This window comes from Gorilla gorilla, chromosome 3, assembly GCF_029281585.2.
Source record: "Gorilla gorilla gorilla isolate KB3781 chromosome 3, NHGRI_mGorGor1-v2.1_pri, whole genome shotgun sequence".
Classification (NCBI taxonomy): domain Eukaryota; kingdom Metazoa; phylum Chordata; class Mammalia; order Primates; family Hominidae; genus Gorilla; species Gorilla gorilla.
In genome coordinates, this window is record NC_073227.2 from 114,812,951 (window position 1) to 114,835,423 (window position 22,473).

At 38.1% G+C, this 22,473-nt stretch overlaps 1 protein-coding gene across 16 annotated transcripts in view; it reads left to right on the forward strand.

Annotated features, from left to right (window-relative positions):
- Positions 1–22,473, forward strand: part of PDLIM5 (PDZ and LIM domain 5) — a 216,555-nt gene that overhangs the window by 49,399 nt on the left and 144,683 nt on the right. The window lies entirely within an intron of this gene.

Sequence of the window (22,473 nt, forward strand, 5' to 3'; positions counted from 1 at the left end):
TATGCCTGGCTAATTTTTTTAATATTATTTTATTTTTTGTAGAGATGGGGTTTTGCCATGTTGCCCAGGCTGGGCTCAAACTCCTGAGCTCAAAAAGTCTATCCACTTGGGTCCCCCAAAGTGCTGGTATCACAGGCGTGAGCTACTGTACCCTGCCTAATTTTATGGCATTGAGGGCATAAAAAATGGTCTTTGCTGTTCCAGTGTAGTGCTAATCAAAGTGCTGCCTGTGGATTTGTCAGTTTATGACAACATAAGTTCAGAAATTGAGAGTAAGAATTTAGAAATTTTTATAGCAATTTGACAGTAATTTTATGTCTGTTGAATCTAATAATAAGAATTTGGGACCTGTATTTTATAGTTTTTTAGAGTTCATTTTTCTGATAACTTGGTTTTTGTTGTATTTTACTAAAGTATTAGCCTGAAACAGATTGGAGACTTTAAAAGACTGACAATCTTCACAGTTTGGGAAGCTGTGCTCTATATTATTTCATTTTTCAATCATATTTGAGCTCTTCTTATTCCTCCCTCACTCAACCAACCTCCCTCTTCTCAGAGGTAGACTTCCATCATCATTCATCAAGGGCATACCAAGGAAGATCTTCCCACCAAAATAAAAATATTGGGAAGAAATAGTGATACCCATCAGGGACAGGAGAAAAACTCAGAAGGCTGACTTCTTTCCTCTCTGGATGAGCCTACTAATGGGGTTATGGAGTAAGGTTCAGTAGGAGAACTGCAGAGATTTATAGAATGAAGAAAGGGGACTTTGGGGGCTCTGCCTTTTCTGCTACTTTTCTCTCTTCGTTTCCTTCTTTTTCTTCATTTCTCTCCCCTTTTCCCTTATTCCTACTCTTCTTCTGCTTCCTTTTCTCTCTTCCTTTTTGGTCTAGGTGGTTAGAATTTGTGACTGAGGAAATTTGTTTTGAAGCTTGTGTGATGTTTGGAAATAGCTGTGTTTCTCCTGGAAGCTAGAAGAGACTTACCGAGAGTTAATCAGGGCAGCCATCTAGAGTTAGGCTTTAAGAGAGAGAAAACTCCTGACTTATCCAGCCTACTATATTTAAGTAGGAAGAACAGATAGTGGGATTGAGGGATTCAACTGTTAAAGAATCAAATGTGTAATGTGTCAAATGTGTTATCTCAGGAGGGAGGATGGCAATGATGTGTAGGGTAAGTGGCAGCCCATATGGTGGTCATGAGATGGGCTTTGGAGTCACACTGCCTGGGTTCCAGCCCCAGCCCTGTGATCTTTAGCTCTGTGACCTTAGACTAGCAACTTAAGTTCTTTCCATCTTGTTTTCTCAGTTACAAATTGAGGATAAAAGTATCTACTCCATAGGATTTTTATGAGATTAAATAAGTTAAGGCTGGGCGCAGTGGCTCACACCTGTAATCCCAGCACTTTGGGAAGCCGAGGTGGGTGGATCTTTTGAGGTCAGGAGTGCTAGACCAGCCTGACCAGCATGGTGAAACCCCATCTCTACTAAAAATACAAAAATTAGCCGGGCGGGGTGGTATGCACCTGTAATCCCAGCTACTCGGGAGGCTGAGGCAGGAGAATTGCTTGAACCCAGGAGGCAGAGTTTGCAGTGAGTCAAGATCATGCCACTGCACTTCATCCTGGACAATGGAGTGAGACTCCACCTCATTAAAAGAAAAAAAAAAGTTAATACATGTAAAACATCTAACTATCCAGGTAGCATATTGAAATAGATATCTTTGTGATTGTTGCCACTGCTGTAGGTACTAGCCATATATTTTGCAGGGCGAGCTTTGGTAAGGTTTTTTCCTTTCTAGTTTGTTATTTTGAAAATGTTGGTTTTAATTAGTAGACAGACATTTTTGATAATGATTGTCTTTCTGTTTTCAAGTTTAGAGATATAGGATATGTTGGGTATTACTTAAATTATTTCCCATGTCCCCCTGTAACTGATAGTCACAAAACAGAGGCATAGAAAGGTAAATTATTAGGGTGGCAAGCACTTCCCCGTCTCCCTCACCACCTAAACTGCTTAAACTGCTGAGCAAACTAAGGACGATAATTCAGTGACTGGTGTACTCCGATTTGAAATAACTTTTTGGATACTGAATATTAATTCAGTATTGAAATTATTACTGCAAGAGGATTTCTTAATCTGTCTTTAGCCAGTAGAATTTTTGAATAACTTGGGTATTTTTCACTGACTTTTCCTAAATAATACTGTTTTAGAATAGCCTCTCATCGTGTAGTAGGAAGATGGTTTTGATAGTAGAGCTTCACATTGGGACAAGAAGAGCAGTAATATTGTCCAGTTCATGTGTGAATTTATTTTAGAGAACTGCCAAGTTTCTCCTCCGATGTGCCTGTCACTTGGCCACCAGAAGGATTTCTTTCATTGCCAGTCAAACCATTTAGTTTCTGATGATTGTCCTATTTTAAAAAACCCAAACATCTGATTTATTTTCCAACGTTGATACCTCAGACTTTTTTCTCCATCAAACAAGCAAGAAAGTTCATTTGAACATCTAACTGTTGACCACTCAGAGTTCTACCCCTTTTATATTCTCACTGTGTTCTGCTTGTTTCTGTTAGCTCATAAATAGCAGGTTGTGATTTTGGCTAACAGCAAGTTACTTAACGTGAGCTTACATTTATTATATGCAGAATGATAGGGAAATTGACCATGTTTAGCTATCACATCTTTTTATTCCCATTTGGAGTCATTACTATTACATCTTTATGGGACAATTTAAATATCCTGTTTAGAAATAATACAATACCCTGGATAATCAGAATTCTGTTTGGCTAGGAGACCTCCTACTCCCTTGTTTCAATCATTTACTAGTGTTATCACAGTCTAATAGAAAGGTATTTTAGTATTTTCTTTTGAAATTAAGTTTATTATTCATTTTAGTAATATAAATCCAGGTTCCTATTAACTAGATTGAAGCTCACATTTCATTTTATAGCATTTTCTACAAAAAAGCAAAAAAAAGTTTGTGATCTGATTGAAATCACTATGATGTGTAATAAGAATCAGAACTTCATGGTTGTGCGACTTTCTTTTTTTTTTTTTTTTGAGACATAGTGTCACTCTGTCACCAGGCTGGAGTGCGGTGGCACTATCTCGGCTCATTGCAACCTCCGCTCCCGGGTTCAAGCAATTCTCCTGCCTCAGCCTCCAGAGTAGCTGGGATTACAGGTGTGCGCCACCACGCCTGGCTAATTTTTGTATTTTTAGTAGAGATAGGGTTTCGCCATGTTGGCCAGGATGGTCTCCGTCTCGTGACCTCGTGATCTGCCCGTCTTGGCCTCCCAAAGTGCTGGGATTACAGGTGTGAGCCGCCGTGACTGGCCCGTTACGCTATTTTCATGGAGAAAGACTACCATATGTAATTGAAATTGTGTAATGGTGCTCTTGTGTCTGGTCATTTATGCACCAGTAACTTGTTAAATACATAATCTGTTTCTCATTTTCAGATTCATGTCTTCTGTTCAGTACTCAGGGCTTGTGGTTGTCTGCCTTGTGTTTAGACATACCCAGGAATCTCATTACTTTGCATTGAAGACTGTTTTTATTTTTGGAATGTTCTGAATGTTTCCAAACTCTGAACTGTGCTGAGTATTGAAATCTTTCTTTCTGGAACTTGCACTCATAACCACTGTTCTTACCTAGAGGATTATTAGATTCCTGGGTCCTCACTGAGACTTTCTAAACCAAGATTCTTGTAATGAGTTTGCATAGTCTGAATTTTATAACAGTGCCCTGAGAGATTTTAAAGGATGGGCAGTGGGGTGGTGGGGATAAAACCAAAGTGTTTTTCCTATTTTCACACCATTCAGCACAACACTTCTGACAATAGACATGTGGGGATATTTCCCCATACACCAACCAGTCATTTCTCCAGTGGACACCAGCCGGGTGTACTGCAATTCAATTCTGACACTACCTACCTGGAGATAGCCTTGGATCTTACAGATTGAGGGTTCAGTCCTACAAGACTGCTCCACATTTCAGATGCCAGTCTTAAGTCACTTTTTTTTTTTTTGGAAACAGCCTTGCTCCATCACCCAGGCTGGAGTGCAGTGGCGTGATCTCAGCTCACTGCAACCCCCACCTCCTGGGTTCAAGCGATTCTTGTGCCTCAACTACCCGAGTAGCTGGGATTACAGTTGTGCGCCACCATGATGCCCAGCTAATTTTTGAATTTTTAGTAGAGATAGGGTTTTGTCATATTGGCCAGGCTGATCTCGAACTTCCAGCCTCAAGTGATCTGCCCACCTCAGCCTCCCAAAGTGCTGGGATTACAGGCATGAGCCACCACGCATGGCTGGAAGTCACCTATATTTCTGATCAACTGGCTATAAATTGGTGGGTCCCATGACTCCTTCCTTGGGTTCAATTAATTTTCTAGAGATGCTCACAAAACTCAGGGGAACACTTTACTTACATTTACCCATTTATTATAAAGGATATTACAAAACAGTACAGACGAACAGCCAGATGGGAGAGATGCACAGGGCAGGGCATATGAAAAGGGGAACAGCGCTTCTATGCCCTTTCTGGGAGCCACCCTCCAGGTGCCTCCAGGTGTTCAGCTGTCCAAAAGATCTCTGAATCTAGTCCTTGTGGGTTTTTAAGGAGGCTTCATTATGTAGTTATGATTGCTTACGTCATTGGCCATTGGTGATCAACTCAAACTTCAGCCCCCTTCCCTTCCCAGAGGTTGGAGGTGGGGCTGAAAGTCCCAAACTTATCATGCCTTGGTCTTTCTGGTGACCAGCCTCCATCCTGAAGCTACCTGGGGCCCCCAGCCACTATCATCTCATTAGCATACAAAAGACACTTTTATCATTAAGGGATTTCAAGGATTTTAGGAGCTGTAAGCTAGGAAAGTGGACCAAATATGTATTTCATAGTATCACAGATTTTGATCAGCCAAGTGTGGGAAGTACTGCTTTGTAAAACACAGTAATTCAGTCTTTTCAATGCCATCATATTTCAAGTAATTCCTAGTATGATATAATTTATGGATCTTTCTGTGTTCTGATGGTGATTGTTTCTCTGATACTGAATTGCACGTAATGTTCTTGATGTCTCAGCTAAATGATTGACAAAATACCTTAGACTGGGTAATTTATAAACGACATTATTTTATGGCTCACAGTTCTGGAGACTGGGAACTCTGAGATCAAGTTGCCAGCAGATTCAGTGTCTCATGAAGGCTCACTTTGCTTCAGGATGGTACCTGATAGCTGTGCCTCACATGGAGGAAGGGCAAAGAGGCTAACAAGCTTCCTCAGGCCTCTTTTATAAATATTACTAATTTTATTCATGGAGATGAATAAAATTCATGACCTCATCACCTCCTCATGACCTGATCACCTCCTAAAGGTCCCACATCTAAATACTGAATTTGAGATTAAGTTTGAATATATGAATTTTGGAGGGAATAAACATTCAGAACATAGCATTCTGTCCCTGTGTGATGGTTAATATTAGGTGTCAACTTGGTTGGATTGAAGGATGCTTAGATAGCAGGTAAAGCATTGTTTCTGCATATGTTTGTGAGGGTGTTGCCAGAGGAGACTGACATTTGAGTCAGTGGACTTGGAAGAGGAAGACCCACCCTCAGTGTAGGTGGGCACCATCCAGTCGGCTGCCAGCACCGCTAGAACAAAGCAGGCAGAAGAAGATGGGATTATCTGTCTTGCTGAGGCTTCTGGCTTTCATCTTTCTCCCACGCTGGATGCTTCCTTCTGTTCCTCCTGCCTTTGGACCTCAGACTTCAGGTTCTTCGGCCTTTGGACTCTTGGAATTAACACCAGTGGTTTGCTGGGGCTCTTGGGCTTTTGGCCACAGGCTGAAGGCTGTACTGTAGGCGTCTCTGCTTTTGAGGCTTTTGAACTCCGACTGAGCCACTACTGGCTTCTTTCTTCCCCAGCTTGCAGATGGCCTATCGTGGGACTTCATCTTGTGATCATGTGAGCCAATTCTCCCCAATAAATTCCCATATATATATATGGGATATATATATATCTCCTGTTGGTTCTGTCCCTCTGGAGAACCCTGACTAATACACCCTGGTCTCCCAAAATTCATGTCCTTCTCACATGCAAAATACATTCATTTCATCTTGGTAGCCCCAAAAGTCTTAACTTGTTCCAGCATCAACTTGAAAATCTGAAGTGCAGAGTCTCGTTTAAATATCTAAATCGGGTATGGGTGAGACTCAAGTTATGATTCACCTTGAGGCAAATTGCTCTCCAGCTGTGAACCTGTGAGATCAAACAGGTTATGTGCTCATATATATAAGGCACTCATTAACCATTTGCTGAAAGAATGGAACCTCATGGCAAACTAATCTAACTCTGACTTTTAAGATTACAGTAAAATATTGGTCTCAGCGTTCAATAATTATCAACAGTTGGTAGTACTGATAATTTTTGGTGTACACAAGGAAAGCCCTAAATGGATTCTAGATTTACCTGCAACTTCTGGTAGTGAATTCTTGTTCTCTCTAACAGAAATGGCTTTAGCCTTATCCTTATATTTGAGTGCTTCTGGGCTGTTACTTTGAAGGGCAGAGGTGATTTGATTCATCAAAGCACTAACGTAATGAGTGGGAGAGGATGAATCAGCAGACAGTGTGCTGGAGAAATACTCTGCCAGGCAAACCAAAATCTTGCTTCTCTGCTCCTTCACTCCCTCCTTGGTATGGACTTTGCTCAAGTGGGAACAGTGACATTGCTTAATAGATTTTCCCTAACTGCTGTCAGCACCCTGCCCTCTGCCAATCTCAGCATTTCCCAGAGCACAGGAACACATGGTCCACCACTGCAGTAGAACAAGAATCTTCAGTGTTGCTTCAGTTTATTTTACTCTTAGTTTTAAAAAAGAAAAAGAAAAAAAGAGGCACTGACATAAGAACATTTCCTTTCCATTTCTAGCTGCTGTTTGTGATTGTGCATTTGATTTCTGTAGGGGAAGTAAAACAGCTAGAGTTAAATCAATGCTTTGTGACGAGAGACCAGAGAGCTAGAAGTGATCTACTAACATTTGGTGCTGTCTTGATAAAAGCCAACTGTGTAGGCTGGCTTATTGGGCAAAAAATAAATAAATAAACTTAGGATTGTGAAAAAAGGTACAGGAAACTTATAAGCGGTATTGGTGGAAGTTCTAACCTAAACAAAGAGCTGGAAGGAAAAGGCTCCCTTGGAGGTCAGAAACTTGGCTCCTTAGGTCAAGTGTTGATGGGCCTTGGTTTTGAAAGGCTACAGCTGTATAAAGGAGTCTGTTGCCATACGTCCTGGGGCTGGAATGGGCTGAAGACTTCCTCATCTTCTCTAAGGGATAGGAGAACATACTTAGTAGAAAATGCACTGATAGGAGGAACCAGGAGTTGGCAAGCATGGATTTCTTGGAAACAATCTGGCATCCAGGAGTAATAGCACATAATATATACAATCTGTTATAAAGAATAAAATCACACTAGTTGATATGGAAGCAGACTGTAAACTTAGATTGTTCAGAAGTTATTTATCGTCCTATACTGTGCTCTTTATCATTACTTTCAATGGCAAAAACTGTGATTACTTTTGCACCAACCTAATATGACTTTTGGCAGCCTTGCTATCCTTGACTCTCAGTTTTCTTGTTACTTTCTCCCTATGCTGTAGACACCTTTAATTGCCTGCCATTCCCTGGAAATGGTAGTGTTTTCATATCATCGTGTCTTTCACATGTTTTTTGTTTTTGCTTACAGTACATACTTCTTTCCTTTTTTGTTTCTGCAAATTCCAAACCATGTTTTATTACTCAAAGCAGTTGTCATCATCTCTTGAGAAACTGTCTTCATGCCTCCAAAGTGTATTAGTTGTTCCAGTCTTTGTGTTATTGATAGCTTGTATACATTTCATCATTATATCATAATGGCCCAGATTATCTTTTCTCTTTGCTTGTCCCTCTGCCTGGAATGCCTTGTCTCTGGATATCTGCTTGCTCTCTCCTTTACTTTGTTTTGGTCTCTGGTCTCTGTTCAAATGTCACCCCCGCCAGAAGTCTTCCCTGACTACCCAAACTTAAAATAGCATTTCTTGGCATTTTCAGTACCCTTTCTCTGCTCTATTTTTCTTTTGTAGTACATCTTTTACTTCCAGATATTTTATTACATATTTATGTTTATTTGTTGATTTTCTCTTTCCCCCTACTGAATTTAAGTTGCATGAATGCAAGGACCTCATTTTGTTCATTGCCATATGATGCCATGCCTACAACAGCCTAGCACTTAGTAGATACTTAGCAAGTATTTGTTGAATGATAGAATGAATGAATATTTTATTTCTCCATGTATTAGGGTTCTCTAGAGGGACAGAACTAATGGAATATATATGTAAAGGTGAGTTTATTAAGTATTAACTCACGTGATCACAAGGTCCCACAATAGGCTGTCTGCAAGCTGAGGAGCAAGGAGAGCCACTCTGAGTCCCCAGACTGAAGAACTTGGAGTCCGATGTTTGAGGGCAAGAAGAATGCAGCACGGGAGAAAGATGTAGGCTGGGAGGCTAGGCCAGTCTTTCTTTTCACATTTTTCTGTCTGCTTTATATTCTAGCCATGTTGGCGGCTGATTAGATGGTGCCCACCTAGATTAAGGCTGGGTCTGCCTTTCCCAGCCCACTGACTCAAATGTTAATCTCCTTTGTCAACACCCTCACAGACACACCCAGGATCAATACTTTGTATCCTTCAATCCAATCAAGTTGCCACGCAGTATCAACCATCACACCCCACTAGTTTAATAGTTCATTCTTACAGTCATCAGCATCTGGCACTTATGTAATCACTCAGTAAATGTATAGTAAATGAATAAATGCATAGTTCAGTATTAAATGTCAGGGGGCTCAACTGTTACCAGTGGAAAGAAGATTCTTGTTCTTTAGATGAATTCTTTCTAAAGAAACAACAATTTAAGGTCTGAAAAAGTAGAAAAGGTAGATTATTCCCACTCCTAGTTTTCTCTGGAGTTTTCCACTCCAGTTTTTGGGTTTCTATTGGTGATGTGGTTTTAGGTTTTTGAGAAATACGCATGTTTGCTGGATAAGACAAGAGGAAATTATTTGGAAGATCTGTGTAAATATTTGCACACCATGTTTTTTTCCAAATAAATTCTTTGATGACATCCTAGATTTTTTTTGTCTGTCTTCATGTGTTTGGAATGGTTCCCCAATCTGCATTCTTAGTGATGTCTGCTTGAAACAATTTACCATGCCCCTTTTTCCTCTTGCTGTGTATTAGATTATTATACCAAAATGCAGACCTTTTAGTAATTTTCAGTTTTACTTCTGTATGTTTAACTTTGATTATTGTTCATCTGATAGTCCTAATTTTGTTGCTGTTTTAATCAGTTTTGCAATGATCTTGTCTTTTTCATCTTAGACCCAGAGTTGATTTTAACCACTTAATGCTAATCTCAAGAATTCTCTCAGTTATTTTAATATTTTAAAATAGGGAAATAGGCTGGCCACAGTGGCTCAAACCTGTAATCCTAGCACTTTGGGAGACTGAGGCAGGCGGATCACTTGAGGTCAGGAATTCGAGACCAGCCTGGCCAACATGGTGAAACCCCATCTCTACTAAAAAAATACAAAAATTAACTGGGCATGGTAGTACAAATAAAATAAAATAAAATAAGGAAATAAAAATAATATGTATGTAGCAACTGGAGAAGAATACAAATTTGTTGCCCACATGAAAAATGAGTATTAGTGTTAATAACTGTTTAGACTAATGAAAAATTGTAACGTCTATGTAAATATTTATCACCTCTTAGAATTGAAAAGAACCCTAGAAACATTTGATCTAACCATCTTGTACAGCTAAGCGGAATGAGGCCAGAGATATAATTGGCTTGCCCAAAGTCACAACATTTGTTAGTGGTAATAGTGCTAGAATTGTCCTCAGGTTTCATTTATACTACTAAGGGTTGCAAGGGCATGGGCTGTCAGGCACTTTCATACATAGTTTGTGGAATTATAAATGCCACAAATATTCTGGCTAGCAACCTAGTATCATAGAACAGAAATGTTAGTGTGCATACCTTTTTATTATTTTTTTTTAATTTTTAATTTTTGTGGGTACATGGTAGATGTATGTATTTATCGGGTACCTGAGATGTTTTCGTACAGGCATGCAATGCATAATAATCACATCGTGGAGAATCGGGTCTCCATCCCCTGAAGCATTTATCCTTTGTGTTACAAACAATCCAATAACACTCTTATTTTAAAATGTACAATTAAGTTATTATTGACTATAGTCACCCTGTTGTACTATCAAGTAGTAAGTCTCATACATTCCTTTTAAATATTTTTTACTCATCAGACATCCCCCCCAACGCGCACACACACACACCCCTCCACTACATTTCCCAGCCTCTGGTAACCATCCTACTCTCTCTGTCAATGAATTCAATTATTTTGGCTTTTTTGGTCCCACAGATGAGTGAAAATATGCTTATCTTTCTGTGCCTGGCTTTTTATACTTAACATAATGATCTCCACTTCCATTCATGTGGTTGCAAATGACAGGATCTCATTCCTTTTTATGGCTGAATAGTACTCCAGTGTGTATATGTATCACATTTTCTTTGTCCATTCATCTGTTGATGGACACTTAGGTTGCCTCCAAATCTTGGCTGTTGTGAACACTGCTGCAACATACATGAAAGTGTAGATATCTCTTCAATATACTGACTTCCTTTCTTTTGAGTATATACCCAGCAGTGGGATTGCTGGATCATACAGTGGCTCTATTTTTTTTTTTTTTTTTAGTTGGAGTCTTGTTGTGTCACCTAGGCTGGAGTGCAGTGGTGCGATCTCGGCTCGCTGCAACGTCCACCTCCCAGGTTCAAGCGATTCTCCTGCCTCAGCCTCCTGAGTAGCTGGGACTACTGGCATGCCCCACCACACCCGGCTAATTTTTGTAATTTTAGTAGAGACGGGGTTTCACCATGTTGGCCCGGATGGTCTCAATCTCCTGACCTCATGATCCGCCCGCCTCAGCCTCCCAAAGTTCTGGGATTACAGGCATGAGCCACTGTGCCTGGCCAGTAGCTGTATTTTTAATGTTGAGGAGCCTTCAAACTGTTCTCCATAGTGTTGTACTAATTTACGTTCCCACCAACAGTGTACAAGGGTTCCCTTTTCTCCAAATCCTTGCTAGCATTTGTTATTGCCTGTATTTTGGAAGAAAGCAATCTTAATTGGGATGAGATGATATCTCATAGTTTTGATTTGCATTTCTCTGATGATCAGTGTTGAGCACCTTTTCATATGCCTGCTTGCCATTTGTACGTCTTTTGAGAAATGTCTATTCAAATCTTTTGCCAATTTTTTTATTGGATTATTAGATTTTTTTTTTCATAGAGTTGTTTGTCAGATGGGTAGTTTGCAATTTTTTTCTCCTATTCTGTGTTTTGTCTCTTTGTTGATGGTTTTCTTTGTTGTGTAGAAGCTTTTAAAGTTGATGTGTCCCATTTGTCCATTTTTTTGCTTTGGATGCCTATGCTAGTAGGGTATTGCCGAAGAAATTTTTGCCCAGACCAATGTCCTGGAGAGTTTCTCCAGTGTTTTCTTGTAATAGTTTCATAGTTTGAGGTGTTTGAGTTAAGTCTTTAATCCATTTTGGTTTGATTTTTGTATATGATGAGAGATAGACGTCTAATTTCATTCTTCTGCATATGGATGTTCAGTTTTCCCAGCACCATTTGTTAAAGAGACTGTCTTTTTCCCAGTGTATGGTCTTGGCACTTCTGTTGAAAATGAGTTTCTTGCAGGTATGTGGATTTGTTTCCGGATTCTCTATTCTGTTCATTGGTTTATATTTCTGTTTTTATCAGTACCATGCTGTTTTGGTTAATATAACCCTGTAGTGTAATTTGAAATAAGGTAATGTGATTCCTCCAGTTTTGTTCTTTGTGCTAAAGATAGCTTTGGCTATTCTGGGTCTTCTGTGTTTCCATGTAAATTTTAGGATTGCTTTTTCTGTTTCTGTGAAGAATGTCATTGGTATTTTGATAGAGATTCCATTGAATTTATAGATTGCTTTGGGCTGTATGGACATTTTAACAATATTGATTCTTTCAATCCATGAACATGGAATATCTTTCCATTTGTTCCTGTCCTCTTCCATTTCTTTCATCAGCATTTTATAGTTTTCATTGTAGAGATCTTCTTTGGATAAGTTAATTCTGAGGTACTTAATTTAATTTGTGGCTGTTGTAAATGGGATTACTTTTTTGAATTGTTCATTTTTTGGCATATAGAAATGCTACTGATTTTTGTGTGTTGACTTTGTATCCTGCAACTTTACTGAATTTGTTTATTAGTTCTAAATGGTTTGTGTGCGTGTGTGTATTCTTCAGGTTTTTCCAAATATAAGATCATATCATCTGCAAATAAGGATAATTTGACTTCTTCCACTCCAGTTTGGAACGTTGTATCTTTTTTGTTTGTTTGTTTGATTGTTCTAGCTAGGACTTCCAGTACTGTGTTGAGTAAGAGTGATGAAAATGGCCATTCTTGTCATGTTGCAGATTTTAGAGGAAAGGTTTTCAGTTTTTCCCCATTCAGTATGATACTAGCTGTGGGTCTGTCATATATGGCTTTTATTATGTTGTGGTATGTTCCTCTATTCCCAGTTTTTTGAGGGTTTATATCATGTAGGGATGTTGATTTTATCAAATGCCTTTTCAGCATCAATTGAAATGATCGTATGGTTTTTGTCCTTCATCTTGTTGATATGATGTATCACACTGATTAATTTACATTTGTTTAACCATCCTTGCATCCCAGGGATAAATCCCACTTGGTCATGATGAATGATCTTTCTAATGTATTGTTGAATTCGGTTTGCTAGTATTTTCTTTTTTTTTTTTTTGAGACGGAGTCTCACTTGGTCGCCAAGGCTGGAGTGCAGTGGCGCAGTCTGGGCTCACTGCAAGCTCTGCCTCCTGGGTTCACGCCATTCTCCTGCCTCAGCCTCCCAAATAGCTGGGACTACAGGTGCCCACCATCACGCCCAGCTAATTTTTTGTATTTTTAGTAGAGGCGGGGTTTCACCGTGTTAGCCAGGATGGTCTCAATCTCCTGACCTTGTGATCTGCCCACCTCGGCCTCCCAAAGTGCTGGGATTACAGGCGTGAGCCACTGTGCCTGGCCTCGGTTTGCAGTATTTTCTGGAGGATTTTTGCATCAATGTTCATTAGAGATATTGGCCTGCAGTTTTCTTTTTCTGATGTGTCTTTGTCTGGTTTTGGAATCAGGGTAATACTGGCCTCATATAATGAATTTGAAAATATTCCCTTCTTTTTTACTTTTCAGAACAGTTTAAGTAGGATTGTATTAGTTCTTCAGATGTTTGGTAGACTTCAGCAATGAAGCCATTGGGTCCAAGGCTTTTCTTTACTGGGAGACTTTCTGTTACAGCTTTGGTCTCATTACTTACTATTGGTCTGTTCAGGTTTTGGATTTCTTCCTGGTTCAGTCTTAGTAAGTTATATGTGTCTAGGAATTTGTCCCTTCTTTTAGATTTTCCAATTTATTGGCATACAGTTGCTCATAGTAGCCACTAATGATCCTTTGGATTTCTGCAGTAGTAATTTAGTCTCCTTTTTAATTTCTGATTTTATTTTTAAATGTGCGTACCTTTTAAGAAAGAATTTCTAAAGAAAAGATACATATGCCAAAATAGAAGTATAATATTATTCATCACTTTGTGTATAACAACAAAAAAATTAGGAAGTAACTTAAAAGACTAAATAGTAGCGTGTTGACTAAATACCTTTGATTTGCAATGTGGCAGTTCATCAGATGTTTATTGTGTTTTGTGTTTACGTCTGTGTACAATAGACCTAAATAGAAATATAAGATACAGTTAGTTTGAGGAGCATTGTATTATGGAGAGTTGGGTACACATGTGAAAAGTGGAATAGTATAAAACAGTAGATGAGAGAAAGAGCCTTGCCTCTTCTTTAATATCTTTTCTTAAAATTGAAGGTAACGCCTTATGGGAATAGGGCCTTATTAAATGTTAATGATTAACATTTTGAAGATTATTAAGGTTTTTAAAAAGCGAATCCCTGTTTTTATAAGCTATACTTACCTTAGCATGTGAAATCATGATTTTGCACTATTTGGAATAAGCATTCTGTTTTAAAAGTTCTTAAATTTTCTTGAGCTTTTTGTTTTGAAATATCTTTAGCTTGTGGGTTTTGAAAGGCCTGTGATTTTTCCTCCTATCGTAGAAGTATGCTGGCCTGGTGGTTACCAACCACACTTAGAGAAACTCTGTTCTCACATTTCATTAAATCATAAGTTCCTATAATTTTTTTGGTTATAGACGCCTTTGAGGATTTGTGAAAAGTCGTGGTCCCACTCAATGGAAAATACATGCATGCTTGCACAGAATTTGCATACAATTTCAGAAGATTTGTCTCATCATTGAGGGAGGGTTGAAATGTATGATTATCATTGTTAATCCGTTCCCAGGTATGCTAGATTTGACTAATTTGCTTTTAGTCTTTATAATTATTTGTGACATTTCCTATCATTTCTCTCACTGTTCCAGAGTAGACTATATAGAAACACTGATTTCTCTGTAATTAACAAATTTGTTTGATTTTCAGATGTTTGTGGATGTGTTCTTTTTACAGACTATCATACTTTCACATTTCTAGTAGGATATTCACACATTAACACTTTGGATTTAGACATATGTAGATTAGCTATAAGTCAGAAGTGTTACTGAGGCATCTCAATAGTAAATCACAGTTGATGAAGACATGTTTCTATTTATTAGGCCTTTGGTAGAGTAGGGTAAGATGCTGTTTTACTAAATAAGGGCTCATCATAGGAAATAAACTTAGACTACTAGAACAGACCGTGCCGTATCAGCAAAAGCCCTGTGTTTGAACTAGATAGTTCCATGGCTACATAAGGAAAAGAGACATAATTGCCCTCTTCTGTTTGCTTTTATAAGGGAGGATGGCACGTACTTTGAGGTATTCTCCTCATTGCTACCATATAAGGTGTATTCTCTAACTTTTGAGTAAAATTGGCATAACCAAAATAAGGCCCACTGTTAAAGTAAGTACTGCTCATATGAGTCAGGATTACATTTGCTCACAGAGGGACATCGGTGATTGCTTGTTTTATTTCCCTACCATTCTAACCTACAAAAAGCCTTATCATTTTATTTCACAGAAAAAGGTAATAAATCCAAAGCAGTCTGTCTCTCTCTCTCTTTTTTAATTGGTATGAGGTCTCACTTGTTACCCAGGCTGGAGTGTGGTAGTGCAATCATGGCTCACTGCAGCCTCGATCTCCTGGGCTCAGGTCATCCTCCTGCCTCAGCCTCCTGAGTAGCTGGGATCACAGGTCCCAGATGGCACACACCATGCCCATCTAAATTTTTTAATTTTTTGTAGAGATAGGGTCTCACTGTGCTGCCCAGGCTGGTCTCAAACTCCTGGGCTCAAGCGATCCTCCCACCTCAGTCTCCCAAAGTGCTAGTATTACAGGCATGAACCACTGTGTCCACCCCAGCCTTAGATTTTAAGAGGGGTGTTCACATTAGACACGTAAACCAGAGATTGACATTTTAAATGTAGTTGAATAGCATTTGTAGACTGGTCAAAGTGCCAACATTATATAACAACAGGTAGTGCAGGACAGAACAATGTTAAATGCTGAAGTGTGATATTATAAGGTAGATTAATAAGCACTAGGATGATAATAAACCAATTAGGATTTGAAAAAAGCTTTAATGCATATATGGGGTGGGGGGACATCACATCACACATTTTCTTTACTTCTGCTCACTTTACTAGTCCCTCAGTTGCTCGTAAAAACTTCACCGGGATTTTATTTATTTGTGTTGTTGAGTGGGTTGAGTAGTACCTATTGTTGGCAGGAAAGCAAGTTCTGTGAAAGTTCTCTGTCATAGGTGTAATGCTCACACATTCTTATGTAGGTGTTTTGCAAGGGGGTGGTGACGCAAAAAGTCACATAGTCACGTTTATGGTATCCTGGGAAATATGTGGGAGAGAGATAACTAGAAACTGTCAACCATAGTCTTATATGTCCAGATTCAAATTTTTTATTTGACAGCAGGTACTGGAAAATATATTTTAAAACAAAATTCAAGATTGATCATTAATTAGATTTTAAGAAAAATAACACTTTCTCAGTGCTTTTTCTGCCTCAAGAAAGTCTTGTTTGTCAGACTGATATAATTTTATTAGCATAATTCTTCAAATTTTGGTAACAGCACTGTTAGAAAAACAACAGCTTCCATTTTCCCATGGTTTGGTTCCCAGGGTTTTTGGACATGGGAAATTTCTGTTAGTGTTTCTTTCTGTAGCTCTCATGTTTATATGTTCCTTTTTTACATTTACTATGTCTGATGGCATTCCTGCCATACCCATGGTGTTAGGGTCATGTGTTTCCAAGCATTCCATATTTGTTGAAAATATGCAGAAGATTGAAACTTGCCCTTTGGTAGTGGCTCTTTATATAGGTACACGTCTCCTACTTGTTGCCTGTAGTACATTATAGGATAATCACCAAAGTAAATTTCTTTTGAATCAGCATAAATTGTTCTATTTAGTAAACATCTGACTATTAAAATGGTGTTACCTGTCTATATTATAAATCATTTCTATTGCTGATGCCTATTTTCTTAGTTTGGAAACTGCTGGCTTATTTCCAAGGAAAAGCAAATAGAGGTTTTTGTGTACATTTTGAGTATTTCCTGCAATTTAGAAGGATAAATTTCATATATAGACAATTCTAAGACATTGGAGTCACTGTTGCGATTAAACATCATGCCTTTTTATGGAAAAGCTTAGGGCATGTAGGAGCTATATTGAATGATCATATTAAAGAGAAATCTTAGATGGTTAGACTTATTTAAAATGATATCTGCCATAATGGGTTATAATTTTTAAAAATGAAAGCTCTATTGGTTTGTTTGTGACAGAAGTGCTCTCAAGAGGTAATAGCTAAGGGGAAGGGTTAGTGTAGCAGGTATATCCAACTCCTTATAAATCCTAAATACCATACTTGTTTGTGGATAAGTTTTCCATTTAGTGCACATTTGAGTTCCTTGTCTAAATGTTCTGCTGTCTTGAGATATTAATATTATATTTTCAGTGTAATTTTATAAAGACACAGTACTACTTTTTCTCTTATTGTTAAAATGATTAGGAACAAATGCTGGAACATTGTATGTGGAGGCTAAGCATTTTGGGTAATTTTAGTTATAAATTTTATTTGAGAACAATAAATTAATGACATGTTTAAAGGCACGCAAGTATTACTGTGAGAAAATTTACTCGAAATTATAGTTACTAATTATATTCATGTATATTATTTTAAATGCAAATCAAAACATAGAATCTTCTCTTTTCTATAATTAATCATTATTTTGATGTTCTGTTCTGTTTAAATATTATTTTGTGCATATGTACTTCGATGTATATCACACCTAGAGATAAAGCCTGGATCTCACTTTCCAACACCGGGGACGTCTTTGGTTCCTCATGGTCTTGGTTCCCTCCTCTACCTTCTATACCAGTACTCTTCTTTGTTTCCCTGTTCTCTTTTTTCTTTTTTTCCTGTCCTTCTCTGGCCTCCAGCTCAAGACTTCTTCACCAACATCGATTTATTGCTTCTTATCCTTTGGCCTTTTGGTACAGTGGCAACACCTAACTGTCCTGAGAAGTGACAAGAGGCCACCATTCTTTAGGAATCGATTTTGGGAAACTCATAATTGGATAGTAGTAAGCAGGGAAGGAGGATGCAGTGAATTATGTTCTGAATGTGTGGCATATTCATCTCTGTTGCTGAGTGAGGGGAAAGTTAGGCTTAGAGAAGCAGAAGGAAGTTTAAGGAAGGAAGTGAAAAGCCAGAAGGAGGTCTGACCGGTCAGTTTGAAACGCTGTCTTCTCTGCCCTGTATGACCTTGAAGTAGGCTCCCTGCCTATGTGAATTTGTGACGTTGTGTAAGAATAAACAGTAATATTGAGCATTTCCGGTGCATTTTGTGGTATGTGCTGTCCTGGTGTTTTATTTAACCTGCCCAGCAGCTCTGTGAGGCAGGTGGAATTATAGTCCTCATTTTCAAAGAGTGGAAGCTGGGACTTAGAGAGGTCAAGTAAATTCAGGTCACACAACTAGCAAATGGCAGAACATGAATATAAACTCATATTTGCCTGACTTCAAAGCCTGTGCTCAGTATTGTAGTCTTATTGTTGTATGGACATAGACAAGTTATTTAATCACGTTGAAGCTCTGTTTTCCCATGTGTAAAACAGACAACTACCTTACAAAACAGAGGAATGATGAAGCATCCTCCAAAGTCCCCGATTTACTGTTCATGCTTGGTAGATTATAGTACTAATTACTTTTTCTGGGTTGTTTCTTTCTTAGGACAGTAAAACACTATATGAGAGGAGCTACCTTCCTAAAATGACTGAAAAAAAATTTACCTTTGGGTCTTTCCTAGTAAAGTAAGATGGGCAAGCTCAAGGCTCTGATTCCATTTTCTTTTACATTCTCTCCCAAATTCCCACAGTCTTTCCTATCTGCTTGCTGAAGACTGGACTTCCTTTTCAAGAGAAGACTTCTTGTCATCCATGATTACAGATAAAAGGGTTAAAATGCAGCTGTTCCTAGGGATGAGTTTTAATCTAAGTACAGATAAGTGATATTAGATCCTTTCGTACTGAAGTTAATGGGGAGGCTTGGTAAAGATAACACTCTCTTCAGGAGCATACAGTTTTCTGGTTTTCCTTCATTTCAGCATCAGTGAACAGACCTGAACTCAGAGGCAGTTCCAACATGTACAGCCATGTGTGCTTGCAACTGAAGTGAGACCACAAAGTAATGTTTTTGAAGAAGCACTCAGCTACAATTAAAGTCTGTGGAAAATTGGATAGCAGTACTGAAAAATGCATTTAAAGATCAAAAAGGAAGCATTTGCTTGTGATTAGTTTGATTTATACTGAGCTCGACCCAGGAGCCTCCCACAACTGCTTCCTTCCCACACTGTGCTTTTATGAAATACATACACACTTATGGCTGCCGTGTACAAGATATACTGATGACAGAAAGTAAACTACTGCTTTAAACAAATGCAAGCTATTCAGACTTGAAAAACAGTGAAACAAACAAATCAAAAAAAGAGCTATGCAAATGATGAATGACTTTGTAGTCTTTCCTTGGCTGCTTAGATTCATAATGCTACATCCTACCCAATTAAGAGAAAAGTAACATTTATCTTTCTAATGAGTGAACAGATTGAGGAAGTGGTTCTGGAGATAAATGAAGCTCATAGGAGTATTTAGTTAAGTGCTCCTTTTTACAAGTCCTAAATTTGTTTTTCTGTGTATTGGGCATTTCCCACTATGTATAGCATTAGTTCAAGCTGATCATGCCCTTAAGTTTACATCTTATGAGTAGGAAGCCTGGGTAGAGAATAATGAAAATGGTTAGAGATTCCAAAAAGACATCAGTGTGGAAAACTCAAGATGATTCATATTACCAGGCTGAAAAACTGTAAACAAAAAGGAGTTTGTATGGCATTTTAAATATATGAAAGATTGTTCAGATGTTGATGGGCATTTGTTTCCATTTGTGCTAATTGATTGAGAAAGAATTAAGATTCAGTACAGTTAAGTTCTTCCTAATACTTGTTATACAAAGTTGCCAAGGGAAGTTGTGAAAGTTTTAGAAAACCTACAATATTCAAGGCTCTCGGAGAAGAGCAAATTATAAAACATGATCCCTGACCTTATGGAGCTTGTTTTGAAGCTGGAAACAGATTGGTGACAAATTATAGATGGCTTGTATTTTCTCTACGTTGTAGGAAGCAGAAGACATTTGCAATTTTTCTACTCTCATTTTATAAATAGGGAGTTGATATGATTAGAACTTTCCAGTGCGAGAGGTAATGGGGCCACCATTCGGGAATGTTAAGATGGAAGAAAAGGAGACAAATATGGAGAATGTGAAGGTAGGAAAGGTCTGTAGAAAACTCTAGTGGAAGGCAAGTAGGCTATAGGCAAGAGCAATGTGAAAGATGATCAAGACTTGGACTGTCATAGGAGAGGAATGGAAGGATGGACAGATCACATTTACATTGTTACATTTAGTAATTTTCCTAGATGTGGTACTTAAGGAAGAGGCAGAATCCATGTGGCTATAGGATTCCTGTGCTCCATGATCTGAAAATAAGGGTGACAGAATAAACGCAGTCCTAGAAAGAAAGGTAATTCTAAGAAATTGATTTTGAACGTCTTGAGATGTTAGACTCTCAAGAAATCTAGTATGTAAAGGGAGCAGAATAAGAAAAGTTATCTGGTTATGACATTGTCTTTGATTCCATTATTTTCTTTCTACGATGTTCATTACCTTTATATTACTACTGAACTAGGAGTATTTAAGTTGCTTCTGTTGGGAACACTTAGAACAAATGCCCATAGATTTCAGTGTTTCTGTTTTCAGACTACTTTATGTGAGGATGGTGAGGTAATTTAACTGCATTCTATTTCTAGTTAATTTTTTGTTTAATGCCTGCCCTTCTTTGCTAAAATAAAATCTAGGATGTCTTATGTTTACTTTCTCTCATTACAAAGATGTCAAATTTTATTTCATTTGCTGATTTTAGTAGGGAATAGATGTCTCTTTGTCTCACAGAAGTCTTCCAGATTTGACTTTTATTTTAGGATTAAACCTGTAACTTTGTATAGGTAGCAGTTCACAGATAAACTTTTAAAACTGGCAGGGACCTTAGAAGGCCTCTGAGATCGTCTAGTGCAGGCCCTGCATTTCTCAGATCAGTAATCTGAGGTCAAGGGAATAATAATACAGTAATAGCTAACATTTATTCAACTATATTATCTATGTGTAATCATGATAACCTGATAGCATAAGTGGAATGACCTTCCCGAAGTCCCAGAGAAAGTGGTGTATAGCTCACTCGCTTTCAGAACTGTTTTCTTTAAATGTTTTCTAAAATCATTAGGTTTTTTTTTAAACTGTGATAAAATAAACATAACATAAAAGTTAACCATGTTTATCATTTTATTTTTTATTTTTTGAGGGGATGGAGTCTTGCTCTGTTGCCCAAGCTGGAGTGCAGTTGCATGATCTCAGCCCACTGCAACCTCTGCCTCCCAGGTTCAAGCAATTCTCCTGTCTCAGCCTCCCGAGTAGCTGGGATTACAGGCATGCACCACCACGCCCGGCTGATTTTTGTATTTTTGGTAGAGATGGGGTTTCACCATGTTGGCCAGGCTGGTCTCAAACTTCTCACCTCAAGTGATCTGCCTGTCTCAGCCTCCCAAAGTAGTTTATCATTTTAAAATGTATAATTCAGTTGCATTCACTGAATATAGTCACGGTGTTGTGCGACCTTCTGACTTACCTAGTTCTAGAACTTTTTCATCATCACAAACAGAAACTCTGTATAAGATTTTAGTTTCAAGTACTAGAGAAATACTGGTTATTTACTTGCTTTTTCGGGCCTAGTCTCTCCCATCTTCCAGCAACTCAGTATTCAGTGTGATCTACTTATACTTACTGAATGCTGAGCTGTCATATGAATTTGAATGGTTTCTTTAATTTGTACTTGTTTCATATTTCTAGGTATCTATGAAAAGTTCACTGTCACTTAGCATAATATATCTGCTTCTTTTGGGGCAATGAAATATATACACACGAAATTTGAAGGAGATCAGACTAAATAATGTAAACACATAGAAGATTTTATTGAGCAGGGGAAGAAAGACTAAGGATTAAGGACTGTGACGTACACAAAAAAGTTGGGTTGTCTCAGATACAAAGAGTTTCCCTTCTGCAAATGCCTAGAGCAGGAAGCACACCCAGTATAAAAGATATCTGGGCTTGGAATCTGAAAGAATTCAATCCCCAAACCCTGGATATGAACTGGACTCAACAGGAAGGATTGTTTAGCAGATCTTCCCTCTCTGTTCCTCTTTGTGCTCAAACAAAAATACAGCTGTTAAAAGAGTTTTAAAAAATTATTTCTAAAAGAGTATAAAAACCCCATTCAGATTGCATTCTTTTTATTCTGCTAAAATGTGAAGTTTCCTTGGCTGCTTCTCGTCCTGATTCATAAAAATCACACAACTACTGTTGCACAATAAAGAAATGGAGAAATGATCAGGGAATCTTTCTCAGAAAATTCAGTTTGTTTTTTTTATAGAGCAAATAAGAATTTAAGAAAATAAACATTTGAATCATTTGAATTTTATCTTTACATGCTAAAATTCTGTACATGTTAAACAAGACAGTTTTATGTTACTTCAATAGTATATTAATATACTTTTGGTATAAGCAAAAGTATAATTTTTATCAGCATTTATTATTCTTTTTCAAAGAGTGACACTCCTAATGAAATATATTT